The sequence below is a fragment of the Xenopus laevis genome, chromosome 2S, assembly GCF_017654675.1.
Source record: "Xenopus laevis strain J_2021 chromosome 2S, Xenopus_laevis_v10.1, whole genome shotgun sequence".
Classification (NCBI taxonomy): domain Eukaryota; kingdom Metazoa; phylum Chordata; class Amphibia; order Anura; family Pipidae; genus Xenopus; species Xenopus laevis.
The window spans coordinates 83,596,010-83,610,404 of NC_054374.1; positions in this window are offsets into that span (position 1 = coordinate 83,596,010).

The window sequence follows — 14,395 nt, forward strand, 5'->3', positions numbered from 1 at the left end:
TGCATGTAATGAAACTGATACCATCTCCCCTCTGCTTAAGGTGTAAAATAGAAACTGCTACATAAATGCATAGCCTGTGGGACTGCCCAAACATACAGCAGTATTGGGTCAGCATAACTGCCTGGCTATCCAATAAGATACCTGGTTGGGGAAGGGAGATGCAAGAAATTGCTTACTGACTATTGACTTGTGTGAGACACTGGAGGCATGTACAATACATTTTGTTGCAAAAGCTTTGTTCCAGGCTAGAAAACGTCTTACTCTACATTGGAAGGACCCCTTACCCCCAACACACTTGGAATGGATAAAAGCTATGGACGATCTGGCCAACCTGGAACGCACTATAATGGACAAAAGAGGTCAACTACTTAAATACATTATGGTCTGGAGACACTGGAATGACCAGGGCCAGGATGGGAATGACCAAAATGATTAGAGTGGTACAAGAGGGGATATGTTAGAAGTCAGAAATGGGTGTGGAATAAGAATCAAATCTGTTATAAGGGTGGGTTAAAACTGTAAACAACTGCTTAATAAAGCTTCCTTTTGGGAAAAAAAAATGTTGAATTGTAAACCATAGTTTTTATCTTGACCAGTTCCAAAAAAACCGAATCGATCCAAGTGCCATCCCGCCAGCAATTTAGATTCTAGCTGGCGGGGAGGCAGTTCGGGAGATTACGCGCCTGAAGAAGAAGCAGTTTGTTGCTGGGCAACTAATACCCCAGTAGCTTTGTGTGCCCCTGCCCTAAAGAAACTAAAAAGGACATGAACACTTTCATTATACAGTTTAATGGTATGGAATCAATATAAAACCGTATTAACCCACATACTATAAATGTATGTTGTTCAATATTACTTTATACCTGGACTATTTCTAAATAAGTATGGTGCAGTTACCCTGCCAATTTTATTGTCAATACATAATGTATGAACATAAATGTGAACCAGGGACCCAGGCTAAACACATGTTTTAACCTGTAAATCAGTAATTATATTCTTGTGCATTTATGAAATAATTTTTATTGTGATGACTGCTGTAACTGTAATGACTCCTCCTAATTGTAACTTGTGCCACAGAGCAACTATATAACATAGTAAAGACATAGGGGCAAATTCACTAAGATCCGAAGTCGCCACACTCTGCCACACTTCGCCAGTCGTAGTTTCACCAGCACTACGCGAATTCACTAAAATGCGAAGTTGCGCTCAGGAAGGCGAATGGTAGCGAAGTTGCGCTAGCGTTAATTCGTCAAGCAAACCGAGGTTATGCTAGCGATGCCTTATTTGCATACGGCGCCAAATTAAAGTACAATGGACGTATATGTAGCAGCAAATACATTACACTACACAAGCCTGGAAAGCTTCATAAAATAAAAGAGGTGTTATTTTGCCCTATACATGTGCCCACTGTATAGTTTAGGTGCCATATGTTAGGAAATGTAGGGGGGAAGGAGGGTGCCCCCAAAAAAATTTACAATCCTTTTCAGCCTATCACAGGAAAAGACGCCAGTGTTTTATGGGACTTTTTTTTTGAAGCAAGCCTTATCTACTCTATTGCACTTCGCCTGGTCTCAGGTGATGAAGGCAAGACTGGCGCAAGAGCTAACGTTCAATAAAATGTGCAAGTTAGTGAATTAGCGTAGTTATGTCCCATTCACATAGCACAACTTCGCCTGGCGTAAGGGTGCGAAGTAGCGCTAGAGTAGGTCCACTTCCCTAGCGAATTTACGCCAGCGCCCGTTAGTATATCGGCAAAGTAACGAAATGACGTCACACTGGCGAATTTGCACTACCGTTAGCCGCTTCGCGCTTTTGTGAATTTGCCCCATTGTTGTAATACTATAATTATACTATCTTCAGCAGTATTTCTTTCATCATTGCTGGGTGATATGCAGATAAACCCAAAACTGAGTTGAAACTTGGTTTACCATTGACTGTTAGGTCTTGGTCAGACTGGGGAAGTACACTCCTTCTCTGCTCCCTAAGATTCCCTGTCATTTAACCAAAACTACAGCACAGAAGTAGAAAAAACAGCAGGAAGATATGGGTAAGGGATGGGCACAGGTCCTACAATGGCAACATTGTGCGTTAGCGTCAGGTGTGGATTAAGGCTTTCAGAGTTAGGGTCAGTTGTGGGTTGAGTTTTCCTGACCCGTACAACACTGCTGGGTGATGATCAGAGGGCGACTTTGATTTCTGTTTATTCACCAGAATTGCAACAAATGTACAATGTCATCATGAGTATATGACACTATTTTTATAATATTTTTATATCCCATAATACTATGGGGTGCCGTTTGTCCCAAATACATTCTGTATACAAAACTATCCCTAATACACAGAATTCATGTCTCTCATGTTATATAAGTATTTGTGACCATACACAGATAAAAAAAATATACAAAAGACTTATTTCTATTAAAGAATGACAACAAAATCTGGTTAGTGCACAAAATAATTTCATTATATTAAATTATTTTTCAGGCCCCCAAAATGTTTAGAGGTTGACTTGTTTTACCAATATTTATTGAAACTGTATATAAATTAGGGCTTCATGGGACCCCTATACCTCTTGGGTCCCCCTGCAACTGCAGGGTCTACTTCCTCTGTAGTTCCACCCCTGCTTCTGGTACATTTATTACAACATGGCAGGTAGGTGTGGCCTGTCCCATTATTGCTCTCAGCTTAGACAGGAAGAGGGAAACAGGAACAGGAATGAATCATAAGACAATGGCAAAACAGCAGGAATGCCCTTAACCAAAATGGCCACACAAGCAGATACTACAATAAGAATAGCCATATCCAGCTTGACATGCACTAGTTAGTTACACTATTATATGTTTTGTCCAAGTTTTTTTTTTACATAATACATTCTATAAATAACTTTGTACATAAGTGCATCCGTTACATGGAGGTTATCCGTTTGTGAGACAGATTGCTTGTTAAAATGTACAGAATGGAGTTCATAATATATTGACTTCCTTTTGTGCACTAACCAGATTTTGTTCTCATTCTTTAATAGAAATAAGTCTTTTGTATATATTTTTATCTGTGTATGGTCACAAATATTATATACCATGAGAGAAATTAATTCTGTATATTAGGGATAGTTTTGTATACAGAATGTATTTGGGACAAACGGCACCCCATATAATACAACGTGGTATTAACATGTGCTCCACTGAACAATTTTACACTTTATATTTGTTTTCTGTATTAGGTGGTTCCTGAGATATTAGCCGTTTTCAACAGTTTCATACTGCTAGGCAGGCTTGGCCTTTTTAGATGTCCTTTAAGGATTCAGCCCCAGACACGAATCACAATCATTATATTCGATCTCACAAATTTTAAGATAAAGCAATTTCCTGTTATTCTTGTTTCTCCATCCGTGTTTTATGATCTACATTGGTGCAACTGGTTGGCTGATTTGATTGGCATGTGGGTGCCCTGTTTTTTGTACAAATTTTACATACCTAGGAGCATGGCACTATTCCCCTTGACTATTCTGGTAACAGCATTTGGTAACCATAGCCTCCCCTTCAAAACCATTTAAAGCATTACGTTCTGAGTAAACCATGCTGAGTTTTATTACATAATAGAAATACATTCTGCTTCACAATGACAAAATAAGTGATATTCAGTATACATAAAATTCAAAGCAAAATTGACATTTTGTTAAATACTTACTTTGATTGTTCTAGTTCTGTAGACTCAAAGAGAGACTTTTTTTTTACTGATTTTCAGGATCCTAACAAATTTTAATGCCGAATCAGGATAAACTAACTGTTAGCAGAGAGCTGATCTGAACTGCATGTGCAGCTTCTCTGTAAGTGAGGACAGACACACTAACTTCTGCGTGACAGTAACTTGGTTGCTTTATAGAACTCTAACAAACAAGGGAAAGTTGTGCTCACCACTATTTTTTAAAACCATTAGGCGGGGGTGCAATGAGGGTGTGACCACAAAATACATATAGTCAACTACAAGATTCCTCTGCACTCAACCCATTATCAATATATTTAAGACAGAGACATTTTGTACATACTGCTACTAAAAAATGCCTTACCCTTTAAACAACACAGGGATTGTTTGTCCATATATTGCAATATATTTAAGCTGGCCAACTACGTCAAAGTCATCCCATATCTGGCCAGTCCTACGCTTAATTTTCATCTGATTCATTAAGAATTCTATTGCTTCATTATACATTTTACAAAGGTCATTGTCGTTGTCTTAAATATCTTGATAATGAGTTGAGTGCAGAGGAATCTTGTAGTTGACTATATGCTTGAAGAGGAAGAAGAAAATCACACAAGGTTACAGGTCAAACATGACATCACATTGCTAAGCAACAATAGACCCTCCCTGCATTAAATAACATGCACTGGAACAATCTCTGTCTGTTGTATTTCAATACTAACCCCTTTCAATGGCACATGTAACCTATGGAGAAAGTATGTTTTAAAAAATTATTATCACTAAAACTCTGTTGTGTCATTCTAATTAAGTACATTGCTCTGTTCAATGTGTAAGAGTATGGGCCACAAATCCTGCAAGTGCTACACCCCCTGGTACCACATGTGTGCCAGGTGAGCTCTTAAATGATTGTGTAACAAAGAACTTTCCCTTTAAATTATACAAAGCTGTTATTTTTGTGATACAGTATTTTTTTATTTTCAAGTATCCATAGATCTTAGTATAATACTATGTTCTATGACAACAATATTTTATAATAATATACTACATAACATTCAGCAAGTAATTAGAGCTGATTATAGGTGAAGTACATGCTGACATCATGTCTGACCTATAAAAAGTCTAAAGTTAACATGATGCTCCTCTCTTTGACATTAAATGAAACATTTAATGCAGCAATCAGAATCAGCAGGAACAATCAAGATAAGTATGAATCCATTAGACTACATTTCCATACATAAGCAGTTGTTTCCCTCTGCACCCCAAGGAAATCATTCCTTTATTTATATTGTTCGAGGTTAAAGGGGTAATGCTAGACAAAACCTCTTATTATAAATTATGTTTTAAAGAATGAAATAAATTAATGTTGATATGTTTGAAGAGGGACACTTTTGTAAACAGACAAACCTGTATTCCATTACACTATTTCCTGAATGTCTTAAAGGGGCCGCAAAGAAACAAAAAATGAAAAGATTTTGTATGGATTTTAACAATATGTAGGGTTTACTTGCACAAAGGTAAATTGTTTGGTTCAGGTGTTTGATATAGTTCATATAAGTAAGATACTGTAATGTCCTGGGGGAATCCATTCAGTTTTCATCAGAGCTGAAAAATATGCATAGTAAATAACTGATAAATGAATGAAAATATAATAAATAATGCTAGAATAAGAACTGAATCTTAGCTAAGAAGTAAGCTACAAACGCCTTACATTAAATGGTAGATTGATCAAAGAGTGAATTTAGAACTCACCACAATAAATGCACTCACTTTCTATTCATTCCTATGGGATTCTTAAAAGCATATTTATTATGTGGTGAACTACATTGATAAATACAATTCTAAAAATCCCATAGGATTGAATAGAGTTTTTCTGTGGTGAGTTCTAATCTCACATTTTGATAAATCTGCCCCTATTTTGTTTTAGGATTTTGAACCTTTCTTAGGCAACCGCAGCTCTGCGGCTAAAGTAAAGATCTGTACCTGAGTACAGATCTGAGTATGCCTCAGTATACTCATTTTTTCCAAATAATCTACTTGACCAACTTGCAATTGGATTTTAAGAGTACTGCACTGAAGTATATTAAATATTATTGTACTTGAATAATAAAAACCATGTGCAAGGCCCTCTAGAACCCTTTTCTTAACCTTTGCTTAAGGAACAACCACCACAAAGATTCAGGGTAGAGTTTTGCTCTGAATCATAAGTTTAGACCATAGATGGAGGGTGATATTTTTGTATGGGGAGCCTAAAAGTGGCATATTTACTGGCCTTACGTCTGAATACATAAAGGTGGCTTGTTATAATATAAAATATTGAATCATATAATAATATTGATATTACATTTGCTGCTAGGTTTGCGCAAGTCAGTTTTATGTAACTCAAATTCTATGCTACTGGCAGTGCAACCTTTCCTGCACCTAAACCATTCAGCAGAAATGCGGGTTCACTGATCATATTGAAAGCACAGGCTGTTAATCAGCCCCTACACTGGAATCAACCCCTTACTTTGCCACCACCTGGATCCATTATGTCAGCATTTGCATTACATCTGTTTTTAATTCAGATTTTTTTTTTAATTTAGTACATTTTTTTTCAAATCTATTCTTTATTTATATTCTTTATTTCTAAACATTAACATTATTTTGAAGCACCAATACAAAATTTGTTTGATGATACTTTTCTTTTATTTGGTCAACGTCACAAGATTTAAATGAGTTTTCTTATTTTTAATATCTTTTAAACTTTGATTCCCTGGATCCATCAGACTACATAGATAATACAGAAAGAAGTTCACAGCCACATATTTTATTAAAGGCAGTTTACAGTAGTGAAGAGGTGTGTCACTTTTGAACATGTTGTTAAATAAAAGCTTATAGAGTAAGAATAACTACAGTTTGGTTCATACTGTTACATATTTTTAAAAAAATGATTAATTCGATTTGTTATTTGATAGATCCATTTGCACTTGGATGGGTTAAAATGAATGCATTTGAACAGGAAGTAAGCAGCATGCAAAAAGTTTGGCGATCCAGAGAATTTTCAGATGTTTTCTTACTGCATCCTGAGAGATATTCTTTTGATGAGAGTACAGGTATGGGACCCGTTACCCAGAAAGTTCAGGACCTGGGGCTTTCAGGATAACAAATATTTCTGTAATTTGGATCTTCATACCTTAAGTCTACTAGAAAATCATTTAAACATGAAATAAATCAGATAGGCTGGGTTTGCCTCTGATAAGGATTAATTATATCTTATTTTGGATCAAGTACAAGGTACTGTTCTATTATTACAGAGGAAAAGGAAAACAATTTTTAAAATTTTGAATTATTTGGATAAAATGCAGTCTATGGGAGACAACCTTTCCGTAATTCAAAGCTTTCTGGATTACAGGTTTCTGGATAAAGGGTCCTATACATGTACATCAGGTAATTAAGCTTGACTGATTAATAACAATCCATATAGAAACAAACCAAAAAATTGCGGAGCATGTCGGTAGCTGAATCTTAAAATCTTCATTTATTGGAAATCATTAAAAACATAAATGACAGTGACATGTACCCCTACGCTTGACGCGTTTCGTGGCGTCTCGCCACTTCCTCAGAAGCATAAGGTATGCTAACCCCCATACTGGTTAATATAGCACCTCACCAAACAGACACACCCATAAAAACACCCATAAAAACATTAACCCCAGATGGGATTTATACATAAATCGATTAACACCAAAAAATACCAAAAGATACATTGTGAGTCACATACACCCATCACAACATACAATGGAAAAATCCTGCACAGTTATGGAGTGTTACAAATTTGCTACTATAAAGAAGGGAGGGGAAGTTTAATATACAATGTTTATTAGTAGTTATATAATATTATATAACTACTAATAAACATTATATAACTACTAATAAACATTGTATATTAAACTTCCCCTCCCTTCTTTATACATACATTGTATGTTGTGATGGGTGTATGTGACTCACAATGTATCTTTTGGTATTTTTTGGTGTTAAACGATTTATGTAAAAATCCCATCTGGGGTTAATGTTTTTATGGGCGTTTTTATGGGTGTGTCTGTTTGGTGAGGTGCTATATTAACCAGTATGGGGGTTAGCATACCTTATGCTTCTGAGGAAGTGGCGAGACGCCACGAAACGCGTCAAGCGTAGGGGTACATATCACTGTCATTTATGTTTTTAATGATTTCCAATAAATGAAGATTTTAAGATTCAGCTACCGACATGCTCCGCAATTTTTTGGTTTGTTTCTACATGATATTGGCCTGGACCGGGGGCTTTCTGCGTGTAAGCACACAGGCTTGCTGAATCTACACGTGCAGGTGAGAGAAGGGGGAGTGCTCCCATTTATCCTTCTAATAACAATCCATATACTAACATACATTTCACTGTCAAATGGCACATAACTTGTTATTAAGACACATATATTGTATTTAATTGTAACATAACCAAACAAAAAAAAAACTACTTGATAAAGGAAACATAACCCCCCACAATAAGAAAAGACCCTACCTGCTACCCTAGGTTGTCTCCCCTCCCTGCCCCCCGCATACTTAGTTACCCCTGAAATTGGACCTAAGAGTTTGCTCACATATCAGTGCAGAGTAAGTGCAGTGGAGCTCATGGGCGCCATCCTCCAGATCTCCGGTCTTCTTAAAGTCCTTTTCCTTCCCTTCGGCAATTATTGCGCAGTTGCTCCGAACTGGAAGACTATGCCAACTGTGCATGCGCCAATATGGTGCTCACTTACAGAAGAAGACTAGATATCTGGAAGGTGCTACTCTGCACCGATACGTGAACAAACTCATAGGGGTAATTTCAGGGTCGCATAATTGTACTATCTATAAAACTCTAATAATAGTCCACAGGTGAAACACAAATAGTACAACAGACATAACTCCCAAAACCTTAACATCCCAGACAGTAAACTGCAGCAGTAAAAATGTACAACATGGCAATCATTTTTTTTTTTTAATATTACACTCGTCTTAAATAATTTGTATCTGTGAATTAAATAGCAGTTTGTCTATTTGCAAGCTATGTAATAAAAGTCAACAACCTTCTTATTAGTATGCTGTGAACTCTGCAAGAACCCCTTATATAAAATAGAATGGAAAAACATACTTAAATCTGTCCATTATAATAAAAGGAAAATTATAAATTAAAAATGTGAAAACAATTTACTGGTTCCTAATTTTATTGTCAAAAGAGAAGAACGAATAAGTGTGTTGTATTCGTCTTGCCAGTAGATGGAGTATGGTTGTATACATACAAAGACACAGATCTATGAATAGCAGGGAAGAATTAAACAAACAAAAATTTAAAAAAAAAAATGAATTGGCTTGGGAGTGCTGAAACCTTTCTCACTATTGTACATATAAATTCTTTAACTGGCTGCTATCACATAACAATCATACAAAAAAGAAGCATGATGGACACTAAAAATTTCCAGCCACACTGCAGAAGAAGCAACTCCGGAAAGGAACAAAGAAGCTGCGCCGGAAACAGAACGAAGAAGTCGCGTCGGAAAAGAACAAGAAGCAGCACAGAAGAAGAATGAAGAAGCCATCGGCAGAGAAAAAAGAAGACACCATCAGCAGAGAAGAAGCCATCACTGGGGAAGAGTGAAAAGGACGTCACTTGAGAAGAGTGAATAAGCTGTTGCGAGAAAACAACAAAGAAGCTGTGCAGAAGAAGAACAAAGAAGCCATCAGCAGAGAAAAATGAAGAAGCCGACGTCGTTGAGGTATATTTATCAAAGAGTGAAGTTAGAGATCACCACCTCTCTCCATTCATTTCTATGGGATTTTTAAAGGTGCATTTATCAAAGGGTGAAATTGACAATCTCTAACTTAACTCTTTGATAATATACCCCTTAGTTTACTGCGAACACAGTAGATTGCTTCTTGGTATGGTGCATTTATACATTAGTATCAAAAAAGCAGAGGCATTCTTCAGGAACATCATTAGACAAAATCAGGTGTGCTCGATAAAAGATTTTTAGTCATCCATATCAACAGTACTAAGCCTTTTCTGACTGCTTTCAGGGAAGAGTGATGAGTCGATGACCAAAAAATCTGAAGTATATACATCTAAAACTACTGTGATGATATGAAATACATGTGGATTTTAACAGTGGTTTCATTTTGCAAATGATAGTCGGCATATTTAGCTCAAGGTTCTAAAGCAAATCTCTGTACTCATCTCAAAAAGTGCTCATGCATATTGTATTGTGCCACAAATACAGAATGCAAAGAAGTAAATCTAAGCACTATCACAGAACAAAAATTAGCTTGATGTAAGATCTGCTGAAAATTTAGGATCACACTGAAAATTACAGCACAGAACCTGCCAGGAAAATATTATGGTAGTACATACGACGCTTGCACTAGGAACGGCAAGATCACTGTAAGGTTCAGTGATGTGTCAATCCTTGGTTGAGGAAATTAAAGCTCTAGTAACATGAAGAATTAAAATTATGTTTTGGTCTTGCAAGATGTTTATTTGAAAAGACATTTTAATTGCAGTAAATTCGCTATTTTTTCACCTGTGTTCAGTCATTCTTTATCTGTTGCTCCTGTCATCTGGGTGAAAATAGGTGTTGTGAAAATGCCCCTGTCTACCTGTCTCTTGAACAGTTTTGCTTGTCAGTCTGCCACTGCTCCATGTCCATGAGAAAGAGCCATTTTCTTTAAATGCATTTTCACTACTTCAACACTACACTACTGCTGTCCATCAGATGGTGTTTGGTAGTCTTAGGGCAATGGTGCACCAGGTTGTTTTTACCTTTTTGTCCCCTGGGCATTTTGTAACTTTGTGGGCAGGGGCATTTTCAAGCAATAAGCATCTGTTATTTGACTGCACTAGGCACTTTTGATGATTCCCATTAAAGGTGAATGGGATGAATATAAAAGTTTGGATCTAGTGTCATTGCTTAGGGCTTAGGGCATTCTTTGGGCAACTAATCTCCTGCACTCTCTAGTAAAAAGCTTTCCAATAGGCAATAATGTGAATCGCTGGTGGTAAAACCCATGTGTCGCTCCAGTCTCCCAAAATTGCTACAAGAGGAAACTTCAAGCGATTTTGGGAGACTGGAGTGACACATGGGTTTTACCACCAGTGATTCACATTATTGCTTATGGAAAAGCTTTTTACTGGAGAGTGCAGGAGATTAGTTGCCCAGATAAGCAGCAATTTATTGCTAGCGTGTCACTGCCCGAAGCTCATCAATTTTGCCAGATAACCTTTTGATTAAATCCAAAACTGTTGATAACTTTTTGTTTTACTTGATGAATTGGCCCCTAAAATTTTCAAGAAAGTAAATATTAACATTTTAAGATCATTACGGCAACATGTGGTTTAATATGTTGAATTCTTTGTAAAAGCAATAAACTTTTTCAAATGTGAAAGCGCTAAGAAAGAATACAACAGTTAAAAAAGAAAGACAGAAGAGGACATACACATTATGACCTGTAAATGAGGTATGCACTCAATCCAGAATCTGCTCACTTCACCTTATGCAGAATTAGCCTAACCTAAGTGGTTGTCATGAAATGGGGATGTTATCAAGCAGCAGTCCAGATGAAATGGGGCTGTTATTAAGAAGCAGTCAAGATTGATTGCTTTACATGCAAATACTAATCACAAAAAAGTTTATATCCACAGTAAAAAGAAAAAGGATACAACAAATAATGGAAATATTTGGTTACAGGTACAGGGATTAGCAAATGTGCTTATGATTTCTTGGCAAGGTTTATACAGTAGAGGAGCCAGATAGTTGTACAGGAGGTTTACAGTTATGATATATGGAATATGGAAATAACTATGCATTAACATTTCCCAATATGTTGTTGTTGTTGTTTTTTTAAACACACTGATTTCTGCAGTAGTTGTTTACTATTTCATATTCAAAATCAGGGTTGGTCTGGGACTGCAGGACTAGGGTTACCACATTTTCTGGAAAAAAATACCGTCCTTCCTACACGTATATATTTATATTTTTTCCCCTAATAATAACATTGGGATCAACAATCATTTTTACTGGTTATGCCGATAAAATACCCTATGCAACCCTATGCAGGACCCCCGGAAAAAAAACTGGTGGACCCCAGCCCAGACCCAAAACCCCACAGCCCATTGATCGATTGCCTGACCTCTCTGATGGATGGCCGAAAATATCAGTAGGTGCACACTTGTGAGGGGGGGGGGTGGAGGGAGATTGCATCAGGGGGACAGTCGTGGTGGGTGGCGGCCGGGGTGGGGGAAGTGCAGGCCCCTGATATGGCAGCTCCGATGGGCCCGGACCCCCCCATTCTGACGCTGTACAAAATTAACTAAATATCTAGATAGATAAATATTGGTACTATTGGTACTGCTCCCAAAAAAAGTACAACCTGGAGACATGGAAGGCAATAAATCACTGCACTGAATAATACAGTTATAAAACAGAAAATATTTCTCAATAATATACATGTGTGATGAATGTGTGAGTGGGATGTAAGCAAACAACATTATATCATCTCAACTGTCCCAGTATCCTCTACTAGTTTATTAAAAACTGCTGTAGCTTAAATATTTATCAAAACTGTTTCAAGAACACCACAAGCAGCCCAAGCATGAAAGAAAACCATTACAGACATCATTATGTTGATTTAGAGTTGCTGACCCAGCATAACATATGCTAGTGTGTTCAAAGCCAAGTATTATGTTACTGCCTACTGATTCCCTGCACTCTATCTCCATCTGCAGCATCCAGTGCCTGCTCCTAGGTATTCCGAGGGCTACTATTTCACAGAGGAAGCACAACCTGGAAGGTCAGAACTAGCCATGATGTCCACTTTCCAAAAGGATGCTAATGTTCCAAAACCTGTGAAAGATATGGCAACCCATTTACTGGAGAGAGAGCAGAGCCAAGGTATATAGATTACGAAATGGCGTGCGGCTAGGAAATCTGTTAATCCCAAGGTGTTTTTCCTGGAGTTGCAAAGTCACCTTGTCTTCTCTCTCTCCAGTCAGTTTTACAAATAACAACTCTTTTTTTTTTAATAACTTTTTTTTTTACAAACAGTACTTATGCATACCACCACATAGCAACTGTTTCATATTTAACCATTTATTTTTAAATAATTGCAGGAATTGTTAATCCCCACATGCAGTTTGCATTGAAAACTAACAGTTTGGATAGGATATCAGATGAATCAGCACCTGTTTCTGCTTTAATAAATATGTCAATTAATTTATACTTCTCAAGTCAAATTATCCTAAAACAGATCATACTCCTGGGAATCCTTCCTGACAGAAGTCTCCGTTAATCACGTATCACGTATATATATTTGTAGAATTTAGCACTGTTTCTCTGGTTAGTTGCAGAAGCTCAGCTCAAAGACTGGTACGAACAAAGGGTCAACGGTGAAAAATCTTCACTGAATTACATTATCATTCCCCATGCAGCAAGAAATCACCAAGAAATTGGAATACATATTAGAATAAAACAAGCTTTTAGGCTTGGAGGTACTTGAGGAAAAATCTTAACTTAACTTAACTTATTTACTGCTGCTTGTAGAAGGATCTCGCTTTGAAATTGGAAGTTTATTAAAAGTATCACATTTTGTGATTTACCAGAAGGAAATTTTTGAGGGGTGCTTCACTTTTATGGTAACTTTTAGTATGTTATAGAATGACCAATTCCAAGCAACTTATCAATTGATCTTCATTATTTATTTTTTATAGTTTTATAGTTATTTGCCTTTTTCTTTTGACTCTTTGCAGCTTTCAAATGGGCATTGCTGACCCCTTCTAAAAAGCAAATGCTCTGTAAGGCTACAAATGTATTGTTGTTGCTACTTTGTATTACTCGTCTTTCCATTCAGGCCCTCTACTATTCATATTCCAGTTTCGTATTCAATCCAATGCATGGTTGCTAGGTTAATTTGGACCCTAGCAACCAGATTGCTGAAATTGAAATCTGGAGAGCTGCTGAATGAAAAGCTAAATAACTCAAAAACCACAAATACTTTAAAATGAAAACCAATTGCAATTTGTCTCCGAATACCAGTCTCTACATCATACTTAAAGTTAACTCAAAGGTGAACAACCCTTTTAAATAAATTTAAAGCAAAGTGTCAGAGGGCATGGCCCCAAACTGGTTGCCTTTCTTAGTAGCAAATGCAAACCCCAATCTCTTACTGACCATTTATCTTGTGTGACTAGGGACATATTAGGATTAGGAGAACTGAGTATTCTCAGTCATAGGCATTGCCAATGTGTGCCAAAGTGGAGGGAGAAAGTAGATTAAAATGTAGAATTGAGTTTCAAAGATTACTGTAAGAATCAACAGATTGCAATGGATATTGTGTGCTTTCAGTTTCAGCATCAGTCTTTCAGTTTCACACTCTCAGGTGAAATTGAAATTAATTTAGCGGTGTGCAACAAAGGTTATTTTCACAGACAGCAAAATACAGTAATTTTCTTGCAAAGGCCACTGCACCCTTTAACACTCTACCCTTATGAGTAAAGTAAATTATGGGTTATTAACCTTGGTGGGTTAGAACTTTACCAAATAAACAGAAAAAGGAGAGCATTAAAAGGTTAGTGCTAAAAGGTTAACGCTATAAAGTAAATATGATTTAGTTTTTATGATTATTTTATTTTTAAAGTCCTGAAAAATAACCCATAT